The sequence below is a fragment of the Anomaloglossus baeobatrachus genome, chromosome 8 (assembly GCF_048569485.1).
Source record: "Anomaloglossus baeobatrachus isolate aAnoBae1 chromosome 8, aAnoBae1.hap1, whole genome shotgun sequence".
NCBI lineage: Eukaryota > Metazoa > Chordata > Amphibia > Anura > Aromobatidae > Anomaloglossus > Anomaloglossus baeobatrachus.
The window spans coordinates 33,466,275-33,490,992 of NC_134360.1; the positions used below are offsets into that span (position 1 = coordinate 33,466,275).

General features: G+C 45.7%; 1 protein-coding gene across 1 annotated transcript in view; it reads right to left on the reverse strand.

Annotated features, from left to right (window-relative positions):
* Positions 1 to 24,718, reverse strand: part of PDZRN3 (PDZ domain containing ring finger 3) — a 326,421-nt gene that overhangs the window by 191,421 nt on the left and 110,282 nt on the right.

A 24,718-nucleotide genomic window follows, 5' to 3' on the forward strand; every position in this document is an offset into this window, starting at 1 on the left:
TGCTATCTACTGTATATAGAGGTATTATCAGTCATTGTACATGAGGAGGACTGGAGCATTGACATCACCTATTGTGAAGGGTTGATCCTGTGTTATCTACTGTATATAGAGGTATTATCAATGACTATATAGGAGGAGGAAGTGGGCTGTGACATCTGTTGTAAATGGTGGATCGTGTATCATCTACTGTATATAGATGGCTTATCAGTCATACTAGAGGTGGTGAGCTGTAACATTACCTATTGTGAAGGGTATATCCTGTGTTATCGATGTATAAGTGATACCTACCATTGTAATCCTGTTTGGGACGATAATGTGATTATTTCTGAGAAGTGATCTCTACAGAACAAAAAGTGTCAATTAGTCCAGAGATATTGACCTTTTCATGTAGTGACTTCAATATGGAAATTTTTATGGTCTTTACCAAGTTGGCGTAGCTCATAGGGTAGGAATACAGAGCAGCCTACCAGCCCCGCCCCAGAGCAGCCTACCAGCCCCGCCCCAGAGCAGCCTACCAGCCCCGCCCCAGAGCAGCCTACCAGCCCCGCCCCAGAGCAGCCTACCAGCCCCGCCCCAGAGCAGCCTACCAGCCCCGCCCCAGAGCAGCCTACCAGCCCCGCCCCAGAGCAGCCTACCAGCCCCGCCCCAGAGGATCCTGTGGGCCACATTTCCATGGTTATAAACACAGAAATTAGCAGTAACTTAAAAGACCCTTATCGGTGGAACCGTATTTTGAATTTTCACAAAGAAAAATAAATAAAATGGAATTCTCAGATGAGCAAAGGGAAGAAAATAAAAGCAAAAATTTGGTCATTTTTAAGTGTATTGTCATTTTAAGAAGCAGTGGAATACATTTTTTCCTGGCATCCTTTCTGGCCTAATTTGCTTTGACAGCAAGACTACTGCATTGTGGTCCTTAATTCACCCATATAGAAAAATCCATAATAATAAGACGTTACCCTCAAGAATTGTTATATGGGGAAAATATGGAGCGAAGTTGTCTCTAAACCCATTCATCTGTTCAAGAATCGTCTATCTGGAAACACTGTGATGTTTCTATTTAACAGATTATTCTATAAAAGTAAAATATAAAGTTAAAATGCCATTAATGCATATAAAATATAATTTATATACAATCTATATTCCTAGTGAGCCAAGGAAACAGCTAGCGAGTCCTCTCCCGGAGAATGATTGAGTTCTCATTTTTTTGCTGAGCTGTTGAGAATTATCTATTCATCTTCTCTTTGTCAACTTTCCAAAGCATTAAAAATAAATTCAAGTGTTTTATGTGCGCAGTATTTTATAAAACATGGGGGTGGTTTGGGAGCCGCTAGTTTAGGAGCCGGCGGTCAAATAAATCATGCTGACTGTCCATTAGAAGGTTGAGATCACTATTTCTGTTTGGTGTGTGTGTGTTTTTCTTCTACGGCCTTCCGGTTTTCCTCTATGAGATAATAATTTAGGGTCTTTGGTCCACTGATAAGGCATTTTGTTAAGAAATCAATCCCAAAATTAGCTAAATAAATATGTCTACACACTTAAAGGGGACCTAGCCCTTGGTCAACTTTGGTAAGCTTCCATAAATCTGTCCTTGAAGAGATGTTATTTCTAGGGTGAGTAGCCCAAAATTTCACAACAATGGTCATCAAGTGGAAATAGCTCAAATGAAAGACCACTCATGGACAGGACGGATACGGATACATCAAAATGATGACTCCTCTTCATTAGTGGTGGCTTCTGACATGAGGAGAGTCTTCAATGCCCTGAGAGAACTGGTGGTTCAATCTCCATTTTGACTTGACTTTAACCCACCTAGTAAACATACCACAATTGATTCCTTGTATGTCTGATCACGTGCTCGATACTTTGGTGGGGAGGTTGTGGTTGTAAAAGGGAATAGAGACTTAAAATCCATCAATCCTGGTTGAAATCTGTGCCAACAAATCGCAAAATAAGTAGATCCAAAGTAAAAAAAAAAAGTCAATGTCCAAGATGGTTGGTCTACCAGGGTAAAGAGGAACTGTGTCCTAATGGTGAGGACTCAAAGTCCTTCAGAGGTTCTATGGAAAGTTGTGACCATAGAGCTTAGATAGTCCTTCAACTTGACTGGACTCAAGACCATGGCTAACCCTCTAGTCTATGGATAACCTTCCAAACCAAAAGGTCCCCAGCCTTTCTGACTTTGAGATCCACTTTCAGTTTCCACACCCCACACTGTAGTGACACCCAGAGCCCCCATTACCAGTATGACAACAAAAGCTTTTCCACGGAAATCACACTGAAGCAGTATACTAAAGATCTAAGGGTTCCTACCTTGTCCCCATTCAGGTCTGCTCTTCTGTGGGGGGCTACTCACAAAACTCACCATCTAGAGACCTGCTCTTCATAGCCATTTGCCTGACCTGAAATTTATGCACCAAGATGTAAAACAGCCATGAGCCCAAGAGACATATGTGGCTCGCAAGACATAGGTTAAGGAACTCTGTTGTAGACTGACAAACCTTCAATATGGTGGCTAATCTTCTACACCATGGTCAACTGTCTAGAAAGTGGTCAAAAATCTAGACAATCGCTCACCTTCTAAACCATACATAATATTCTTGACCATGGCTAATCACCTACACTGTGTCAAATCTTCAATAACATGGCTAATCTTCTAATCTGTGGCTAATCTTGTAGACAGTGGTCAATCTTCTAAACCATGGCTACCCTTCTAAACTGAGTATTAACTTCTAGACCATTACTAACCTTCAATGCCATGGCTAAACTTCTTGACTATAGATATCCTTCTAGACTGTAGTTAGCCATCTAGACCAGGAGTCTACAATCTGTGGATCATGGGCCCATGATGTGTGACTCGTGGCTATCTGCAACAGGTTTAGGAAGCAACTTTAAAGAGCAATATGAATGCGGGTATGGTGGGAACCCTTGGATCTTGGTATACTGCTTTGGTGTGATTTCTGTGGAAAAATTTTGGCTGTCATTATACCAATAAGGGGGACTTTGGGTGTCACTACTGTGAATGGGGTGGGATCTAGATGGGACTTGTGACCCTCTCTCAAACCTGAATGTGGCTCTCAAGGTCAGGAAGGTAGGGGACCTCTGTTCTACACCATGGTTAATCTTCTGGACCGTGGTAACCTTGTAGACTAATCTTCTGGACCATGGTAACCTTGTAGACCATGGCTAACCTTGTGGACCGTGGCAACTCTACGGGGCATGGATATATTAGTCATTCCAAACAATCTAGCAGAAGGAACACATTATACCCTGATATTTTTTATAGGTTTACTGAGACAAAAAACCTGTTGCATGTTTCGAATCAGAGGGATCGGCCTTCTGAACGTTAACAGATGTTTTTTGTTTTGTCAAATTTGCATTATCTGTTCTTCAAAGATGATCTGGATTACAGCTCTATGGGTGGATCATTCTCCTTCCGATATGTACAGTATGGAAGATACAACATCTGTCAGTAATTTACCTTCCACATATCTGTGATCACGGATTATAAACACTATACACAAATTCTGAAGAAATGCTAAGCAGTGGACGTCAACATGAGAAGAAAAAATAATTTCAAATCACGCCTAGATAAATGCAGAGTACAATTCCTTTTTTCTGGTGTCCTTGCCTTCAGATTTCCTTAAATTGTAACTTAAGATCGGAAGGCGGCCATACTTGCCAAATCCCCTGCAACATCCAGAAGGTTCCCCGCAACAAGGCAGGGTTGGCAAACCTGAAATGTCATGCAAATGTGCTCTTCAAGGAGGTTTCTTGTGTATATTGTTGAGATGCCATGTCATAAGAAGGACCGCTAGTGTCTGATCGTTCATTCAGAAGATGGAAAATGGGCCCCAAAATTGGTTTGGCATGTTATAGGTGAAAAATATTCAGTGCTTTGTGCTATACACTTGTTTATCTTGATGGATGTGCCTACAAGGAGTTGGCACGTATAAAGTAGAAATCTAATGACATGTTGAGGTCAGAGGTGGGAAGCTGAGGGACATGGTCACGCCAGGTACGGGGAAGTAACAAGTGAATGACGAAAGGGAAGAGAAACGCTGTGTCTATGGAAAGGGAAAATGTAACCTTTGACCAAACCTAATACTGGTCCCTAACCACCCTAGATCGGTTCCGCACCTATGTGCCGGGCAGGATACCTGACCCTACTACTGGTCCCTGAGGTCCCTAACCACTCTAGATTGACTCGGCGCATAGGTGCGGAACCTGATATCTGACCCTAGGTATCCCTAGTGCTGGGCCCTAAATAGGAAACTGAAGGGATGAGCTCTTCATCAACCCCACTAAACACTATAGTAGACACAAGGAGGACACACAAGGGGGGCACGGATGACTTATCCACAGATGGCTCAGTTAGTTCACCAATGTTTGCAGCATTGATACTAGAGAGGAGTACAAGCCACCTGCTTGCAACCAAGGCTTGAAGGTACTGAAAATATCACCAGCACCAGTCCAAGACAGGAAGGGTTATTTAAGCACCAAGAGAATACTGATGAGGCGAGCGCCTGCTGGGTCCAAAAGGGGGAGAGGTGAATCCAACAGGAAAGCTACCTATACCAATGAATACTGACAGCAGGAACAATAGAAAGTCACGGAGCATTTTGCGCAGCCAGATGTTGTGACCTTCTATGGCCAGAAACCACATGACTGTCTGTACCAAAGACATCAAATGCACTATAAAATTATATAATCCAGTAAGACTTTAATACAACATTATAGTATTTGGAGTATGGACAAGGGGTTATTATCTAAAAACCCTACTAAAATAACCCTACCCCCCAATGTTCCGTGATTATTGGTTGTTTTTGGTAATAAAATGGTTCCATTTGGGTAAGATTTGTCGAAGCTGAAAATATCAAATAATAAAAAAAGGTGTCGACTGCGAAGTCTCTACCTCCTGCCGGCGTCTTTACATATATTTCATAAGAAAAATGGAATCTGCAGAGGCTATAATCCAAATAATTACTTAGAAATGAGTAATCGCTCCCAACTGTATATTCCTGAGACTCCTTTAACAGATCTTCAGGGTCCATTAAAGATGAGAACACGGCACTTTAGCCGGTCATAGTCATCCGTACGATGGTGCCCTTAAGACTCCACACCAAAAGACGCCAATAACAACATCCTAAACGAGCCACTGAGGAAGGCACTGAAGTAAGAAAAAAACAAGAACAGATGAACATAGAGCCCTATGGTGCGGAACGTCAGCTCCAAGGGTGCACGGCGGGAGACTCCGAATGTAAAAGTACAATATTGTCTTAAGTGCTTTACAACTGGGAAGGCACAAATAACAAAAAACACACTGTGCTTATGTTCAAAAAGTGCAAATTGGCTCTCGTAATTCTAACTTTCTAAGAGAAGGCAATGTTTCCTGGTCTGAAAATGTTCCGGAGACTCAATCTAAGGAGTAAAAAGCAATTTCACCACTTGCTGTCATGATAAACAAAATATATATTAAAGGCGTTGCACGTGTATACCCATATCTGATCATTTATGAGTTTTCAAAAGGCATATCAAAGTGAAAGCCCCCATTCAGACTAGACTAATGTTGGCCAAACCCGAGAATGTTCATGGGTTTGAAAACATTCTAAGGTGTTGGGCGCCGACCAACTGAGCGTCTGGGGAGATGTCAATCCGGCATGTCCTATTTCGGACTGCCGATCACTTTTTTTTTTTTTACCTAGAGAGGAGATAAGCTGCCACTCAACTGAACAAGCTCTCCGGTATATGGGTGACAACCAAGATGGCTAACGAACGAACAACGGTCGTCTAATGTGTATGGTGGGCTTTAGCCTCTTTGATGGTGTTTAAATTCCAACTTCCCAATCCTTCCTGTCCCCAACATCTTCTACTCCAAGAGAGTTAGGAGGCCGCCAAGTGTGACACCCTGGACCCCAGGGGTCACAGGTCACAACACTCACCACATACACCCCCACACTAGAAAAGGTACCATCAGTCAACCACAAAGACCTGATTGCCTCCCTCAGTGTTAAACAGGCACACCAGGTGGGCGGAGTCAAGGCGAAAAGACACGCCCCCCTAGGAGTCTGCTGGCCTGAGGCAGGAAGACCGTTCAAGGAGAGAGTCTAAAACAGTCAGGCAGGCAGACAGCAGTGACCGCCTGCAGGAGACTAGGAACACGACCAGCGGAACCGTAAGGGACCGGGACAGGGTAGTGGCCCACCGGAACCGAACTGGGGAGCTAACAGGATACCGGAGCACCAGGCAGGGTACTCAGACCCCGAACTAGGCTATATGCCACCACCATAGTCGAATTAACTGATTGCGGTCTGGACCTCAGGGGTTCATTCCCACCAAAGTCCCGTTTGAAGGCAACAGCCCCACCTGTCCGGATAGGAGCCACCGCCAAAGGCCAGAGATCCAAGGGCCAGCGCCTGTGGGCAAAGGAGCTCCTCCGACATCTACACGCCGGGGAGCGGACTACCAGTGCTCAGGCACAGTGGTCAGACTACAACATAGGTGCAGGAGAAAGGTGGACATTGCCATCCAGACTAGGAAGCTGCAGCCGGCCGCTGACCCTGTTCATACCTTCGTTTGGTTTACCAGTGACTGTGTGATTTAATCATGAGTACACCAGTGCCATCAGGCACCGCACTGCGCTACACTGCAACACTTCGCCCTGCACCCTGACCCTCGCACCACCGGGACCAACATCCCCTACCCACGGAGGGGTCAACACCTAGCTGCGCCACTACACCGCTCCCGGGAGTCCGCGTACCTTCACCGCAACGGTGGTGTCCACCATCACCACAACCCTTGGGTGGCGTCACGAACAATCATCCCAAAACCAAATGCCCGCATCCCCCTTGTGTAACGCTAACCCTCCTTGCAGAGCGACGTGACCCCTGGGTCCATGAGAGGCTCGAGCCACCACCCGTAGAACGCGAGCACGGATCAGAGCGGCTCGGTGGCCGCAGCGCAGTACACCATGCACATTGGAAAGTTGGCAAATCCCAAACAAAAGCAGCGGATTTTGCTGACGTTTTTACTTCTGCCCATATTGGCTGCGATGGACATACAAGAGACAATACCACCCTGAATACACCTCATGTGGATTGTTGGCAGAGCCCATCAAATATGGTTGGATTGGCCAACAAATATCCAACATCTATGACTGTGTCTTGACCTACAGAGAACCAATTTTAAATACCTCTAGGGTCCAGGGGATATTACTCTGATTTACTCATAGAAAATCCCCAATTGTGAAAATATTTGATTTTTATTCAAGTAGAAAAATAACACCAATATGTGCACATAGATATACAATTCAATTGTCTTGCGCCAACTAAATGGCAACCCCTGATCTTGAATATCAAGACCAGGGTTTACAATGAACGAAAAAGACAAATTGATACAATTTAAAATACATAACCAAGGTGCTGGTTCACAACAGGACAATAGCTATAACCAAACTTAACTTGGTATCTCCTAATGAGACTATGCTGGCACAGCGTGCTTATCTGTAGTCCCAATCAAGGATAAACATCCAGGAGTATCCACATAACGTTTGGAAGATTAGTCCTTTAGTCAGTATAGTGAACCGCCAACTATATCATAATCAAGACGTCTCCACCTCGACGCGTTTCCCCACGCTGGAACACGTGGTTCATCAGGAGGTTGTCAGATAGTATAGTTTAAGGTATGCAGGTCCATGGCACCAGACAACAGATCAGCAGCACTGCAGTAAACACTGTCTTGATAACATGCTCCCGTCCTCCAGGCGTCTGGAGGACGGGAGCATGCTATCAAGACTATCTGACAACCTCCTGATGAACCACGTGTTCCAGCGTGGGGAAACGCGTCGAGGTGGAGACGTCTTGATTATGATATAGTTGGCGGTTCACTATACTGACTAAAGGACTAATCTTCCAAACGTTATGTGGATACTCCTGGATGAATATCATTGAATGGGACTACAGATAAGCACGCTGTGCCAGCATAGTCTCATTAGGAGATACCAAGTTAAGTTTGGCTATAGTTATTGTCCTGTTGTGAACCAGCACCTTGGTTATGTATTTTAAATTGTATCAATTTGTCTTTTTCGTTCATTGTAAACCCTGGTCTTGATATTCAAGATCAGGGGTTGCCATTTAGTTGGCGCAAGACAATTGATTTGTATATGTATGTGCACATATTGGTGTTATTTTTCTACTTGAATAAAAATCAAATATTTTCACAATTGGGGATTTTCTATGAGTAAAGTTGACCTACAGAGAAACTCAAATTTCTTAAAATGTTGGGACAGTCCTGAATTTGTAGGACCACCCCAACTACTTCCCCTCATCCACACTCCTCTAACGCTTCAAAGTCCACACTTTTCTCCCCTCTACTTCCCCTTTCTGGATTCACACTCCTCCAAGCCTGCCCCCCTCATCCACACTCCTCTCCCCAAAAAGTCCATACTCCTCTCACTTGCCCTGTCCACACTCTTCTCTCTCCTCTCCAACTCCCTCCCTGAGTCCACACCTATTTCTCCAAGCACCTCTCTGGGACCACACTCCTTCAAGCCTCCCTCATCCACCCTCCTCTCCCCTCTCCAATCTCCAATCTCCCCCCCTGGGTACACACTACTCCAAGCCTCCCCCGTGTCCACACTCTTCTTCCTTCTCCACCCCCCCACCCGGTCCACACTCCAAGCCTCCTACCCCGTGCCCACGCCTCTCCCTTCTCCACCCCCCAACCGGATCCACACTCCAAGCCTCCTACCCCGTCCACACTCTTCCCTCTCCACCCCCCTAGCATCTACACTCCTCACCTCCAACCTCACCTCATGTGGATTGTTAGCAGATCCCATCAAATATGGTTGGGTTGGTCAACAAATATCCAACATCTACGACCGTCTGGAACCAAGTCCATATCTTGATCTACCAACAAACCCTACAAATTCAGCATCGTCCCAACTTTTTAAGGAATTTGTGAAACACCTGCAAATATTTTATGTAACGATCAGGGCTTGTAGAATATTACCCCATAATTCAAAACCAGTAGGTTAGAATCTTATGAATTTCTTAGGTTCCAACTGCTAAAATCTATGCATTAAATGCATTTGGGTAAAGACCCCCATACACATTAGAATAAACTATGTGACTGTTTGAACGATCATTAATGAATACTGACAACCATTCACATTTTAATTCGTATTTCCCGTTGAGGTCGTTCAAGATGGCCATACATCGGGCAATAGTCTCCACCTTTGGAGTTACTTGCCCAACTACAACTCCCAGCATGGCCTCAAAGCTTTAGACTGTCAGGGCATGCTGTGCATTGTAGTTGTGCACCACAGATTGAAAACCAACCCTTTAATGAAAAGATGCACATTCCCTTTAAAATGTTACAAATCATGGGAAATGCAGCTCGCGTTTTCTGTAGACGCACTGGAGGGTTTAAATTCCGAGCTTTCCCTTGTGAGGTCTGATTGAAAAATAATGTTCCGCTTCTATGTCCAATGTCAAAGGGCTTCACTGGCAGCAATAAAATGATCAGAGCTCACTCTGTAATCTCACTCTTAATATTGTCTGTAAATTGCCACACGCTATAAATTTCCGTGACACCCTGCCCTGAACACATTCATTTACCACGCTGACACGCTGTATTTACAGCTGAAACACTAAATGATGCTTTCCCGACTTGAACCAAAACCATTTATTTTCTCTGTTCCCAAGACATCAGGAAATAACTTTCCTTCTCCCGGCAAGAAGACACGAAACGTTCAAAAACCTCCACACTCTTAAAAAAGGGACCTAGAATCGTAGTAAACAGGGAGGATGGGGTAGGAGGGGTATGCAGCTGCAGTTTATGTCTCTCTGTGTCTGAGGCTGCATGCTGTCAGAAAGGGGGAGGAGCTGAAATGGGGAGACATCTGATTGGCTTAGAGCTGTGAATAAAGCACGGAAATTCCACCCACCATGCGGGGATAGGTGCAACACAAAGATGGAAAAAGAACAAAGAAATGACAAACGCAACTATTACATAACCCATAAACCATAAGAAGCCTATAGACTGATTACAGAAAACTGTGCTTTAAGTTATAATTTGGAAGCAATCAGCGAAAGACGTCTTGCAAAAATCCCCTGCAATTTGGAAGAAGAAGTTGTTCACTGGGGGCCTCCTACCGACAACTCCCTGCCCAGCTTTTCTTAATTAACAGGTCACTACCGATATATAAGTTGAACCAGTATAAGACAAGTTTAAGGGAACAGTCTAGTGGATAACTCCTTTCTGATTCCTCTTCCCCGCCCAGGCCTAGGGTCCGAGGTCGCCCCGTCCAGGCCTAGGGTCGGTCCGAGCTCCCGCGCCCAGGCCCAGAGGGGCCAGGCACCTCTGCCCAGGCCCAGAGGGAACAGGCACCTCCGCCCAGGCCCAGAGGGAACAGGCACCTCCGCCCAGGCCCAGAGGGAACAGGCACCTCCGCCCAGGCCCAGAGGGAACAGGCACCTCCGCCCAGGCCCAGAGGGGCCAGGCACCAACGCCCAGGCCCAGAGGGGCCAGGCACCAACGGCCAGGCCCAGAGGGGCCAGGCACCAACGCCCAGGCCCAGAGGGGCCAGGCACCTCCACCCAGGCCCAGAGGGTCCAGGCACCTACGCTCAGGCCCAGAGGGTCCAGGCAGCTCTGTATGGGTCAAAACTCTTCCTGAGGTCTGAACTCTTCCCCCTACATCTTGCAGTCAACTTGTTGGATCTGAACTCCTTTCCCTGACTAAGGATATCTCTCCAGACTTTTCTTTCTGTGTCCAGAAACCTCTCCCCCTCTCAATGGGTCCAGACTACTTCTCCCCAGGAGCTTTCCCTAAAACAGTACAGCTTTCACAGCAAAACACAGCAATGAGGAGCCCCTGTCTGTATTTCCTGGCTCAGACAGCATAAAATCACTGTCAGGTTTCCTTTTAAAAGAATGTGCCACTATGTAAAAAATCTAAAATATTGTGCCCTTATTTTAATAATACCTTTGTTCCCCTGATTATTAGGCATTTTGCTTTAAAAAAAAAAAACACCAAAAACTTCATATGGTTCCAGAGATAATGGCCTTTATTTAGTGCTAATGTTTCCTAGGGGGTGTGGTTTTCTGAGTAATTTTGCAGATCATACTAAAAGACACGCCCCTGAGGATCCTGTGAGCCACACCTCTTCAGTAAAGACCATCAAAATAAGCACTAAATAAACAGGCCCAGATTTCTGGAAATGTATGGCAGATTATAAAAACAAAAAAAAGCAGAATACTCAGGGGAATAGTGGGAATAAAATAAGAGTAGAAAATGGACACTTGACCTCGTTAGAGGTGCACCTTATGTAAATGTACGTCATATGTCATGTCTGTCTGTGATGAGGGCTCACATTTAGTATTGCTGTGTTCAGAAATGTCTGATCTATCAAAATAGAAAATAAATTAATTTGATCAGTAACTCATACAACAGAAAAATTAAAAAAACCCGCCAGATTAACATTATTTTGGTGGCTGCAACACTGCAAAAAAGTGCAATAAGAGGCGATCTTTTCCCGTTTTCCAGTACACCATATGGTAAAATGAATGGGTTAATTCAAAAGTACAAAAGCCAACTAATTTCACATTGCATTTGCATATAATTGGAGAAAGTTAATGAAGATGAGAAGGATAAATAGAGAAATGTTATAATATCCGGCCTCACATCCGCTTCAATTAATGGGCTGCTCCTGGTTATTTATTACATGGGTATCTGCCTGGGGGCACAACCATGTGGAAACCCCTATGAATGTGAACGACGGTTTGTGGCCAGCGAAGCACTGAAGTGGTAATTGTCAGGTGTTTTCCACAAGAGCTGAAATCCCTGTTCGCCCTCAGGCTGTGTAAAGATGATGAACGGATTCAAAGATAAAAAGTAGAACAATTCGAAGTAACGACCTAATACCGTGTTTTTCCAAAAATAAGACCTCCCCCAAAAATAAGCCCTAGCAGGGATTTTCAGCATTTTCGGAGAAAGGCTTAAATATAAGCCCTCCCCCGAAAATAAGCCCTAGTCCCGGATCAATAATGAAGTGTCCGTGTAGCTAAAAAAAGATACAGATACTGCAGGACACTTCATTATAAACAGCGGCACCCGGCAATTACACTCACCCGACACTGAGCAGCAGGACCTGCAGTGATCACACACCCGCACACATCGCCTCTCACACACGCACACACCAGCACACATCGGCTCTCACACACGCACACACCAGCACACATCGGCTCTCACACACGCGCGCACACCAGCACACATCGGCTCTCACACACACGCACACACCAGCACACATCGGCTCTCACACACGCGCGCACACACCAGCACACATCGGCTCTCACACACGCGCGCACACATCGGCTCTCACACACACACACCAGCACACATCGGCTCTCACACACGCACACACCAGCACACATCGGCTCTCACACACGCACACACCAGCACACATCGGCTCTCACACACGCACACACCAGCACACATCGGCTCTCACACACGCACACACCAGCACACATCGGCTCTCACACACGCGCACACACCAGCACACATCGGCTCTCACACACGCGCACACACCAGCACACATCGGCTCTCACACACGCACACACCAGCACACATCGGCTCTCACACACGCACACACCAGCACACATCGGCTCTCACACGCACACACCAGCACACATCGGCTCTCACACACGCACACACCAGCACACATCGGCTCTCACACACGCACACACCGGCTCTCACACACGCACACACCAGCACACATCGGCTCTCACACACGCACACACCAGCACACATCGGCTCTCACACACGCACACACCAGCACACATCAGATCTCTCACACACACACCAGCACACATCGGCTCTCACACACGCACACACCAGCACACATCAGATCTCTCACACACACACACCAGCACACATCGGCTCTCACACACGCACACACCAGCACACATCAGATCTCTCACACACACACACATCGGCTCTCACACACGCACACACCAGCACACATCGGCTCTCACACACGCACACACCAGCACACATCGGCTCTCACACACGCACACACCAGCACACATCAGATCTCACACACACACACACCAGCACACATCGGCTCTCACACACGCACACACCAGCACACATCAGATCTCTCACACACACACACCAGCACACATCAGATCTCACACACACACACACCAGCACACATCGGCTCTCACACACGCACACACCAGCACACATCAGATCTCACACACACACACACACACATCGGCTCTCACACACGCACACACCAGCACACATCGGCTCTCACACACGCACACACCAGCACACATCGGCTCTCACACACGCACACACCAGCACACATCGGCTCTCACACACGCACACACCAGCACACATCGGCTCTCACACACACACACACCGGCTCTCACACACGCACACACCAGCACACATCGGATCGCATACACACTCACCTCATCCAGTGACACCGATCTCTTCTCGCCGGGAGAATCCTGCGATGCGATGCGTGTGTGTGTGTGTCTGCAATCGGCTGTGTGTGTGTGTGTCTGCGATCGGCTGTGTTTTTCTGCGATCGGCTGTGTTTTTCTGCGATCGGCTGTGTGTGCCTGCGATCGGCTGTGTGTGCCTGCGATCGGCTGTGTGTGCCTGCGATCGGATGTGTGTGCCTGTGATCGGATGTGTGTGCCTGTGATCGGCTGTGTGTGCCTGTGATCGGCTGTGTGTGCCTGCGATCGGCTGTGTGTATCTGTGATCGGTTGTGTGTGTCTGCGATCGGATGTGTGTGCCTGCGATCGGCTGTGTGTGCCTGCGATCGGCTGTGTGTATCTGTGATCGGCTGTGTGTGCCTGCGATCGGATGTGTATATCTGTGATGGCTGTGCGTGCCTGCGATCTGCTGTGTGTGATCTGCTGTGTATATCTGCGATCTGCTGTGTGTGTGTGTGTGTGTGTGTGTGTGTGTGTGTGTGTATCTGTGATCGGCTGTGTGTGTATCTGTGATCGGCTGTGTGTGCCTGTGATCGGCTGTGTGTGCCTGTGATCGGCTGTGTGTGTGTATCTGTGATCGGCTGTGTGTGTGTATCTGTGATCGGCTGTGTGTGTATCTGTGATCGGCTGTGTGTGCCTGTGATCGGCTGTGTGTGCCTGTGATCGGCTGTGTGTGCCTGTGATCGGCTGTGTGTGCCTGTGATCGGCTGTGTGTGTGTATCTGTGATCGGCTGTGTGTGTGTATCTGTGATCGGCTGTGTGTGTGTATCTGTGATCGGCTGTGTGTGTGTATCTGTGATCGGCTGTGTGTGTGTATCTGTGATCGGCTGTGTGTGTGCCTGTGATCGGCTGTGTGTGTGCCTGTGATCGGCTGTGTGTGTGCCTGTGATCGGCTGTGTGTGCCTGTGATCGGCTGTGTGTGCCTGTGATCGGCTGTGTGTGCCTGTGATCGGCTGTGTGTGTATCTGTGATCGGCTGTGTGTGTGCCTGTGATCGGCTGTGTGTGCCTGTGATCGGCTGTGTGTGCCTGTGATCGGCTGTGTGTGCCTGTGATCGGCTGTGTGTGATCTGCTGTGTATATCTGCTGTGTGTGATCGGCTGTGTGGGATCTGCTGTGTATATCTGTGATCTGCTGTGTGTGTCTGGGATCTTCTGTGTGTGTCAGCTAGCAGCAGGGTAGGACGGCGTGCAGCACCGACCTGAGATCACAGGAGGACCTGGGAACCACGCAGACATCCTGGTCTGGTGAGTATTAGTCTCCCGGGAAGTGGGGGGGGGTGTCTGCTTTTTTGGGGGTAAACTTACCCCCAACCGTGTTTCTCCAAGAATAAGACCTCCTCCAAAAATAAGCCCTAGCGCTTTTTTGGGGGGGCAAAAAAAAATATAAAGACAGTGTCTTATTTTTGGAAAAACACAGTATTAGGATAGTCCGATATTCTCAACCGGGGCCAAAACTGTACAACAGTTACTAACACTGGTATAGTATGTATCCTTAGGTGACCCGTCACCTCCCCAGAAATAAGGAACCGAAAGACTTTCTGGAGCCCAATTTTTTTTAAATGCAGCTGAACCAGGGGTGACCATCCACCGATTACACATTTCTAACATGCTAAAGACAGATCATTTGTCATACTAGATACGGGGAAGTACCAAGCGAACGGCGAAAAGGAAACCCTGTGTCTAGGGAAGGGGAAGATTGTGACCACTGGCCAAACCTACTGCTGGTCCCTAGGGTCCTTCACCACCCAAGATAGGTTCCCCACCTATGCGTCGAGGCGGATACCTGACCCTACTGCTGATCCCTGGGGTCCCTCACCAGTCTAGATAGGTGGGGAACCTATGTGCTGAGCCGGATACTGTCCCTGGGGTTCCTCACCACCCTAGATAGGTTCCGCACCTATGCACCAAGCAGGATACCTGGCCTTAGGTATCCCTAGTGCTGGGAGTTCTACATTTTATAATGCTGTGTATTCTTGTATTATTTTTTGTAATAAAGATTTATTTTGACCTAAAATCAATTGGATTATTTTTCTGGGTAGTTTTATAGGTATTGATTTCCCACTGAGCAACTACCTGGTTGTTCCTTTGATTGGTGATCAATATTGTATATTTTCTCAACCAAGGCTAGAATGAACTGAAAATATCACCAGCACCAGTCCAAGGAAGGAAGAGGTATATAAACATCAAGGGAATACTGATGATCAGCAGCTGGGTGGAAGGCGGCTCTTGCTGGGTCCAAAAGGGGGAGAGATGAATCCAGCAGGAAAGCTACCTATACCAATGAATACTGACAGCAGGAACAATGGAAAGTCAGTGACCATTCTGTGCTGCCAAATGCAGTGACCTTCTATTGCCAGAAACCACATGACTGTCACCCATGACATTATTATTATGTCTGGAAACCCCCTTTAAGGTCTTTATTATGACTTCAAATTTTTACTTTGTCAAGTGGGCGTGATGAGAGAAAGGGGTGTGTCTTAAAATTGAAACATAAGTGAACCAAAACTTACAAAAATGTACTGCAAATTAAGCTAATCAAGACGTGGTGTAAAATTAGATAAAAGCGCCTAAAGTGCTCCAAATGAGCTACTATGATACATTTTTCATTGTTTTAGACTACCTGAATAATGGACATGACTAGTTAAACAAGAGAAGCTGAAAAAAAAGTTAGCGAGACCAACATATACTCACTTTTTTTTACTTAAAGGGGTAGGATCAAAATTAAAGGGGAGTGTATAAGCCCTTAAAACATTCCAGGATTACCTGATTTCTTATAAAAATCTATTAAATAAATAGAGGAAATGGGATCCAAAAATTTTTTTGTCGTCATTTTATCACACTGGCAGGAGTCCCGTCTTAAGCAGAGAGGAGTCTGTCCCACTCCACTGGTCATGTGCATTCTTTAAGCCAATCACGGCATAGAATGTTGCTCATCTCTCATTTGATAGGCTAAGAGGTGCCACATGACCAGTAGGGCGTGGCTCAGTTCCGCTTGGGACTTCTGTCCTAGGATTTTCATTGGTAGGATACTTCCTATCATTTCTTAAAGGGCCGGTACACTTTATTTCAATTGATGGGAGATCCCCTTTAATAAACAGCAAAATCCTACACCTATAAATTTGGAGTATTTGTTTTTTTAACCAAAGTGCTCAAATTTTTTGAGTGATTAAACATGAAATGTAATAATCAATAGTAGTTAGGAGTGTAAATGAATGGGGGAACGGAGCGAGTGTGTAATTCCCAGCTGGACGCGTAGTCTGGAAATTTAAAGTAAGACCTGACAGTTCGTCTGTATTAAAAGGGGCCAGGAGGGAATTCGCAGCCGCCCAGGAGATCTGTAATTACCTTGAATGTGACACTCGGAGTTACGTCATCCATCACGGGCCAAGAAATATCTTTTCCATGTTTATTCTGGTGTAATGCTGTATGTCCAGGCAGACCCCCGCCTGACAATGTGTCTTTTCATGAGAGTGGAGTAGGTCTCGCTAGTAGGGGGGCAATGAGGGCTGCACAATAGCAGAACCCTCCAAACATTGTAAATCAGGGTTATTGAGCCCTTCTCATCACCTTGCTCTAATGGAAACTCATGGGAACTTAAATATCCTGTTTCTATAAAGTCATTTTGCAGTTGCCGCATTGGACTGGTAATGGATGACATCAACTATTTGCTTTTTCTGCTATTCCTGCGCCGGATAAAAGGGACGTTCCATTAAAAATGGTTCACTAATTCATAGGCACCATGTCTGGTACATATAGGAGGTCGGCAGCACTTACTAACATGGCTTGAATGGATAGAAAATGGCTACGGGGGCATAAGAGGCTGGCACATTGGTATGGGGGACAGTTTTCACTACAGGGGCACTGCATGATGGCATCATGTTATGGGTTCTGCGGCTGCCTGTCATGGGTGTGTCACAATGTGGTGTCCAGCTATAGAAGGTCGCAGCGTTTGGCAACACAAACTCCTCCCTGACCTTCTCTGCTTGAAATTAATACCTTTCCCTTTAGGACCCTGCATATTTCCTCACCTTTCAGCTGTTAATCATCAGCACTTCCCTCAGTGTCCTCAAATACTCTCATTCCCCCTTAGTCTTTGCTGGTGATAAAGTTAAAAACTTATACAGGCCTTAGATGCAAGCAGTCGCAGAGGCGGACATATCATTGGTGCAACCTGTTTGGCCGCACAGGGACCCATTTTTACTCCAAAAGCAGATGGAAATGTGCATTATGATGAGCTATTGGGCTGCAAAAGGCCCATATAGTGTTCTTGCACAAGGGCACGGTCTTGCTAAATTCTCCTAAAAAGGGGCTGAAAGCCCGTACTTACGAAGCGCTCACTGATATCCTAATCAGGCACGATAACTAAGACTCATTATAGCAAGATATTATTTATTTTAATAGCACATGAATAATCAAATGGTACATAGGCATTAGCACTACTTTATAGTCATAGAATCTTATACAATAACAGAAATATGTATCAACATTACTGTGTTTTGTAGCATTCCTTCCTCATAGGAGGGACTCGATTAGTGAGAAGGAAGACAACCTGGCCTCTGCATCACAGGTGCAGTGCGTCCACTTGAGCGTCCTTGAAATGTCCCCATCTCACTGAGCGAGCCCTGTATTTTTATACCAAACTTTGTACATTGTGGTCGTCATGTGCACTGAGTATTGCAATTGGTGACCAGCATGTGATTGCTGAGTCATGGTCGTGTAACCTGACCACACGCTACTGTGGGCACCAGTAGCTTCCTACACATGTTGCTAGCTGACCACTGGTTTCCTGCATATGTTGCAATGAGCCGTGAATTTTACATCGCTAGTTTCCTAAACATGTTGCTAACTAACCACTGGTTTCCTGCATATGTTGAACTGTAAGCGTTCCTTCCTCATAATAGTGGTTTGTTCAAGACCTACTAACACGTACTCTTCATCATGGTGAAATCAGGTCAACCAGAAGACACCTCTCTGATACTGAGTTTGGATGGATCAATAAGACCTGTGATCACTATCTTTTGATTGGGATTCCTATGTAATCACACTCATTCTTCAGTCATATCACATTGGTATCACAGGCCCTTTTCTGTTTATGTCCGCCAGTGAGCAGTCGGCTTATATCATCTGAAGAAACCTTGTTTTTCGTTGCTGTACCTCTCCCTGAGTCATCTAGAGATAAGTTATTCATGTGATTTCCCCTGTGTGTTAGTGGGGTTGACTAAGCGCTCATCCCATCCGTTCCCTACCTAAAGCCAAGTTCAGGGTCAGCCAGGGACAGGTATCCTGCTCGGCGAATAGGTGCGGAACATATCTAGGGTGGTGAGGAAAGCCAGGGGCCAGCAAAAGGTTTAGTCAGGGGTCACCATCTCCCCCTTCCCTAGACACAGGGTTTCCCTTCCCTGTCACCGTACTTGTGGTACATTCCCATACCTAGCGTGACACTGTCACTTTGGGGTTTCAATGAATATCCAAATGTTATGGGGGTCACTGAGGCTGGCACTTTGGTATTGGGAAAGCTATCATTATGAGGGTACCAGATCATGGCAAAATGTTACGCGTTCTGTGGCTACCACTTTGGGTTTTTAGTGAAGATCATATTGTTATGGGGTCATTTGAAACTGACACTAGGGGGGGCACTACGGGATGGCATAATTTTATCGGTTCTGTGGCTGCCACTTCAGTGACTATCACATCTGACGCTGACACTTTAATATATTGACCTCTTTCACTAGGGGGTACCACGGGATACCATTTTGGGGTTTTAGTGAATATCGCATTGTTATAGGGGTTTTCGTTGCCAATTCATTGGGCTTCATTTCTGACCATTAATATGAAAACTTTGGGAGCTTTATAATGATGTGGACCCCTTTTATGGGGGCTTTGGATGGCACATTGGTATTTCTTTTTATAGTAGCTGGCACATTTAGCTAACAATAGTCTCAGCAGGCCATAGAGGGGCATTCATGGGGCTTTATGGCCGCCACACTTATGGGGACGGCTTTTCCTAGTGGGGGTTTTAGTGGATGGCACAGTGATTGGGGGGCTTTTTAGGCCGACATATAGCAAGAAACACCCCACTAACAGGGATTTTTGTCAGTGGCGTATAGTTATGGGGCTTTTGTGGTTGACGCATTGTTACGGAGGCAGCGAAGGTATTAATGTTTTGGATGGGCGGCACGGTGGCTCAGTGGTTAGCACTGCAGTCTTGTGGTGGCTCAGTGGTTAGCACTGCAGTCTTGCGGTGGCTCAGTGGTTAGCACTGCAGTCTTGCGGTGGCTCAGTGGTTAGCACTGCAGTCTTGCGGTGGCTCAGTGGTTAGCACTGCAGTCTTGCGGTGGCTCAGTGGTTCGCACTGCAGTCTTGGGGTGGCTCAGTGGTTAGCACTGCAGTCTTGCAGCGATGGGGTCCTGGGTTCAAATCCCACCAAGGACACCCTCTGAAAGGAGTTTGTATGTTCTCCCCGTGTTTGCGTGGGTTTCCTCCGGGTTCTCCGGTTTCCTCCCACACTCCAAAGACATTCTGAGAGGGCACTTAGATTGTGAGCCCCAATGGGGACAGTGTTGCCAATTTATATAAAGCGCTGTGGAATTAATAGCGCTATACAAATGAATGAATATTATTTTATTATATTTTATTATTAGTCTATGGCTGCAACTTTATGGTTTTAGAGGGTAGCATGGGTTTGGAGAAGGGGGAGAAAGTTATTGCAATTACTCATATAATCAATGGAGATATACTTAGGTCACCTACATAAATTTAGGGTTTGGGTAAAGCGTTCTAGGAGTAGCAGGGCTGGATTTGTTATCCGGCACATTACTCGGTCATATCGGTGACAATATGACGTTTCCGGCAAGGTGTCAGGAGGCACAAGTCCTGTCGTGCTAAATGACACATTCACCTCTGCTACATCGCTACTGGAATAAGAAACCTGTGCGAAAAGTCAAAATTTCAGAACTAAAAAAAGCCAGTGCTGTTGTCCGTCCGGGCAATTCTCTAATTCCTCCGACAGACTTCATTATTCATTCTCTCCTGGGCTTAAAAATAACAAGTTATCAATGAGATCCATTTGTACATTCATTTCTCAATTTGCACTGAACAAACACAGCCGCGCGCTTCCCTGGACGCCACTTTTCTTATCCAAATACTTGGACAATGGGGTTTATTTACCCGCCACTACCGTTCAGCTGCAGGGGAAAAAGGGCTCCAAAATGCGACCAGCGCACCCGTGCCCAACCAGACATCCGCAGCCTGGAATACCGGCATACTGTGTCATGTGATCCCGGTATGGCGGCACATCTTCTACAACATTGCTAGACTGTATATTTTACATATATACATTAGATGGCTGCTGAAATATCGGGTTTCTGCTGAAAGTTACACAATAACCCGCTTGTCTGGGCTGTGCCGAGCGAAAATGGCGCCGGGGAGCCAAGCAGTGCCCGATTTCAGCTCCATTAAAGGATATTTTACGTCCAGCGTCACCAAGTAACATCTGAGGGCGACGATACGGACAATTACACCTGTACCTGCTCCATCTCTCTGAGATATTATCAGCAATTTAGCAAATGCAGCCACTTTCGAGAGGAGATTATAGAGTACACCCCCCCTCCTAAAGGCACCAGAGTCACTTGGACTGTACACCGCCAAATCAATACAATCCCCCTAATACTCTAAAATTAAACCCCTAACCATATACAGGCCCCCTAAATACATGCAGACTACAGATCAGATGACTAAACAAATGGAGACCCCAGACCAGACCCCCTAAAGACAGACCCCAGACCAGACCCCCTAAATACAAATGCCAATACCAAGCCCACTAAAGAGATCTAGTCCACAAACCACAGATCTAGACTTCAAGCCAAACCCCTAAAGCAATCACAGATTGGGACTAGACCTTAAAATACAGATCCAGACTTTCTTAATGTAGACCTCTTAAATAGAGACCCCCAAATCAGATCCTAAAATAAGGAACCCAAACTAGACACCATAAATAAATGCAAGCCCCAGACCAGACCCCCTAAAAAGACAGACCCCAGACCAGACCCCCTAAAAAGACAGACCCCAGACCAGACCCCCTAAAAAGACAGACCCCAGACCAGACCACCTAAAAAGACAGACCCCAGACAAGACCCCCTAAAAAGACAGACCCCAGACCAGACCCCCTAAAAAGACAGACCCCAGACCAGACCCCCTAAATACAAATGCCAATACCAAGCCCACTAAAGAGATCTAGTCCACAAACCACAGATCTAGACTTCAAGCCAAACCCCTAAAGCAATCACAGATTGGGACTAGACCTTAAAATACAGATCCAGACTTTCTTAATGTAGACCTCTTAAATAGAGACCCCCAAATCAGATCCTAAAATAAGGAACCCAAACTAGACACCATAAATAAATGCAAGCCCCAGACCAGACCCCCTAAAAAGACAGACCCCAGACCAGACCCCCTAAAAAGACAGACCCCAGACCAGACCACCTAAAAAGACAGACCCCAGACAAGACCCCCTAAAAAGACAGACCCCAGACCAGACCCCCTAAAAAGACAGATCCCAGACCAGACCCCCTAAAAAGACAGACCCTAGACCAGACCCCCTAAAAAGACAGACCCCTAAACAGATCTCGTCCATAAACCAGAGATATAGACTTCAAGCTGGACTCCCAAAACAACCACAGATCGGGACTAGACCTAAAAATACACAAAGACCTTCTTAATGCAGACCCCAGATCAGATCCCCTAAAATATACAGACCCCTTATCAGACCCTTAAAAAATAGACTTTGCGTGAGACATCCTAAAAAAATATAAATACCAGTCCAGACCTCAAACTACAGACAGACATCTTAAATAAAGACACCATTAAAAAAATATACAACTCTCCCAAATCAGATGCCAAAATACAGAACTCAAACCATACCCCATAAATAAATGCAGACCTCAGACTAAATTCCCAAAATACAGACCTTAAGACCAAGTCCCCTAAACAGATCTCGTCCACAAACCACAGATATAGACTTCAAGCCGGACTCCCAAAACAAAACAGATCCAGACCTTAATGCAGACTCCCTAAAAATATAGAACCCTGATCTGACCCTTAAGAATCTAGACTTTGGACCAGATACCCTAAATAAATACAAATCCCAGTCCAGACCCTGAAATACAGACTGAGACCTCCTAAATAAAGACCCCCAAAAAATATAGACACCCCCCCCCATATCAGATCCTAAAATACAGACTCCAGACCATAATTAAGGTATATATTATATACACACACCCCTGAATAAGACCCTAAATGAAGACCCAGGCCTCTTAAATAAATAGAGACCCCCAGACTTCCTAAAGACGGACTTGGACTCCAGATCAGATACCCAAAAAAAACACCCCCAAAAAAAACAAACAAAAAAAAAAAACAGAGGCCTAAAGAAAAATACAGACCCTAAATACAAAACACAGACTAACCCCCCCCCCCCCCCAAAAAAAAAGCTCCTAGGCCCCAAAATAAAGACCTGGACCCCTAAATACAGACCAATGACCTCTACACAAATTCAGACTCCAGACCCTAATACCCTTTGCACAAGAGCTTTCTCCTGTCCTTTTCTGCCTAGATGGGGTGGTCCGGTCTTCAAATTCGTCATATAGGTCAGGTCCCACATATATCGCAAAATTATGGCATATCCTGCGGGGTGCGCACATTTTTATAAAATAGGGAACACCCACTGTTTTTGGTATTGCAGCATTCAAGTAAATGATGCTGAGCTGCAATACCAGGCACGGCCTATAAAAAGAGTGGCGCTGTTTCACCTTTAAGTTACGTTTCTCACTGGCTCGATGTACAGAGATTGTGGAGGAGCTCAGTTTTGGGAATCGGGGAGAATAAATAAGACCGGGCATATACAGAGGTAGCGCCTCTTATCTCAGGAGGCCGGGTCGGTGGCGCTTGGTCTTTGCTGGGAGAGGCCGGTGTTATCTCTGGCCATCACTCCGCATCCTTCTTCTGTGCTGTGTCCCTGATTATTTATACAAGTGTTCATATAATCCATGCATTGAGACCTAAGAAATATCCATGTCCTGTTTATTTTTCCACAACAGAATGTTGGCAAGCGCTTGTCGGAATTGGCAGAAATCGCATCTACGGACAGAATCCATCCAGCGCTATCAGTATTTTAAAGGTTGAGACGCCCATGGGGTCCTCTCCGCACGGAAAACAGGGGGTTCTTTATAATCACTGAATAATGTGCAAAAAAAAAAAAAAAAGTTCAAGATCCCAGCAGCGCCTCCAGAGGAGAAGCAGAGCATTACACAATGGCCATTAGATACAAAAAGAGTTAATCTTTGTAGACACTTTGAAACCTTATGTATTCATTCAAACGGCAAAACCTTATTAGTCCTAATGAGTTTTTTCCCCAATTGCTCTTCAAAACCAGACAACCCCTTTAAATTAGGATTAGAAAGGACCTTACTTAAAAGGAATACTTAAATGAAACACTACAATAAATGGCTTTTATTTTGAGTTACAGTCTGTATCAAAGTTCACAGTTGCATTTTTAAGTTTGCAAACTTCAGAGCTGAAATCTTCCAGCATTTCCTGATTGCTTCATGTCTCTACCGTATGATGAATATTCCACTCAGGATAAGTAATGTAATGTATGTACACAGTGACTGCACCAGCAGAATAGTGAGTGCAGCTCTGGAGAATAATACAGGAGGTAACTCAGGATCAGTAATGTAATGAATGTACACAGTGACTGCACCAGCAGAATAGTGAGTGCAGATCTGGAGTATAATACAAGAGGTAACTCAGGATCAGTACAGGATAAGTAATATAATGTATGTACACAGTGACTGCACCAGAGCAGAATAGTGAGTGCAGCTCTGGCGTATAATACAGGAAGTAACTCAGGATCAGTAATGTAATGTATGTACACAGTGACTGCACCAGCAGAATAGTGAGTGCAGCTCTGGAGTATAATACAGGATATAACTTCAGATCAGTACAGGATAAGTACTGTATGTACACAGTGAGTGCACCAGGAGAATAGTGAGTGCAGCTCTGGAGTATAATACAGGATATAACTTCAGATCAGTACAGGATAAGTAATGTATGTACACAATGAGTGCACCAGCAGAATAGGGAGTGCAGCTCTGAAGTATGATACAGGATAGTAATGTAATGTATGTATGTATGTATACAGTGTCTGCACCAGC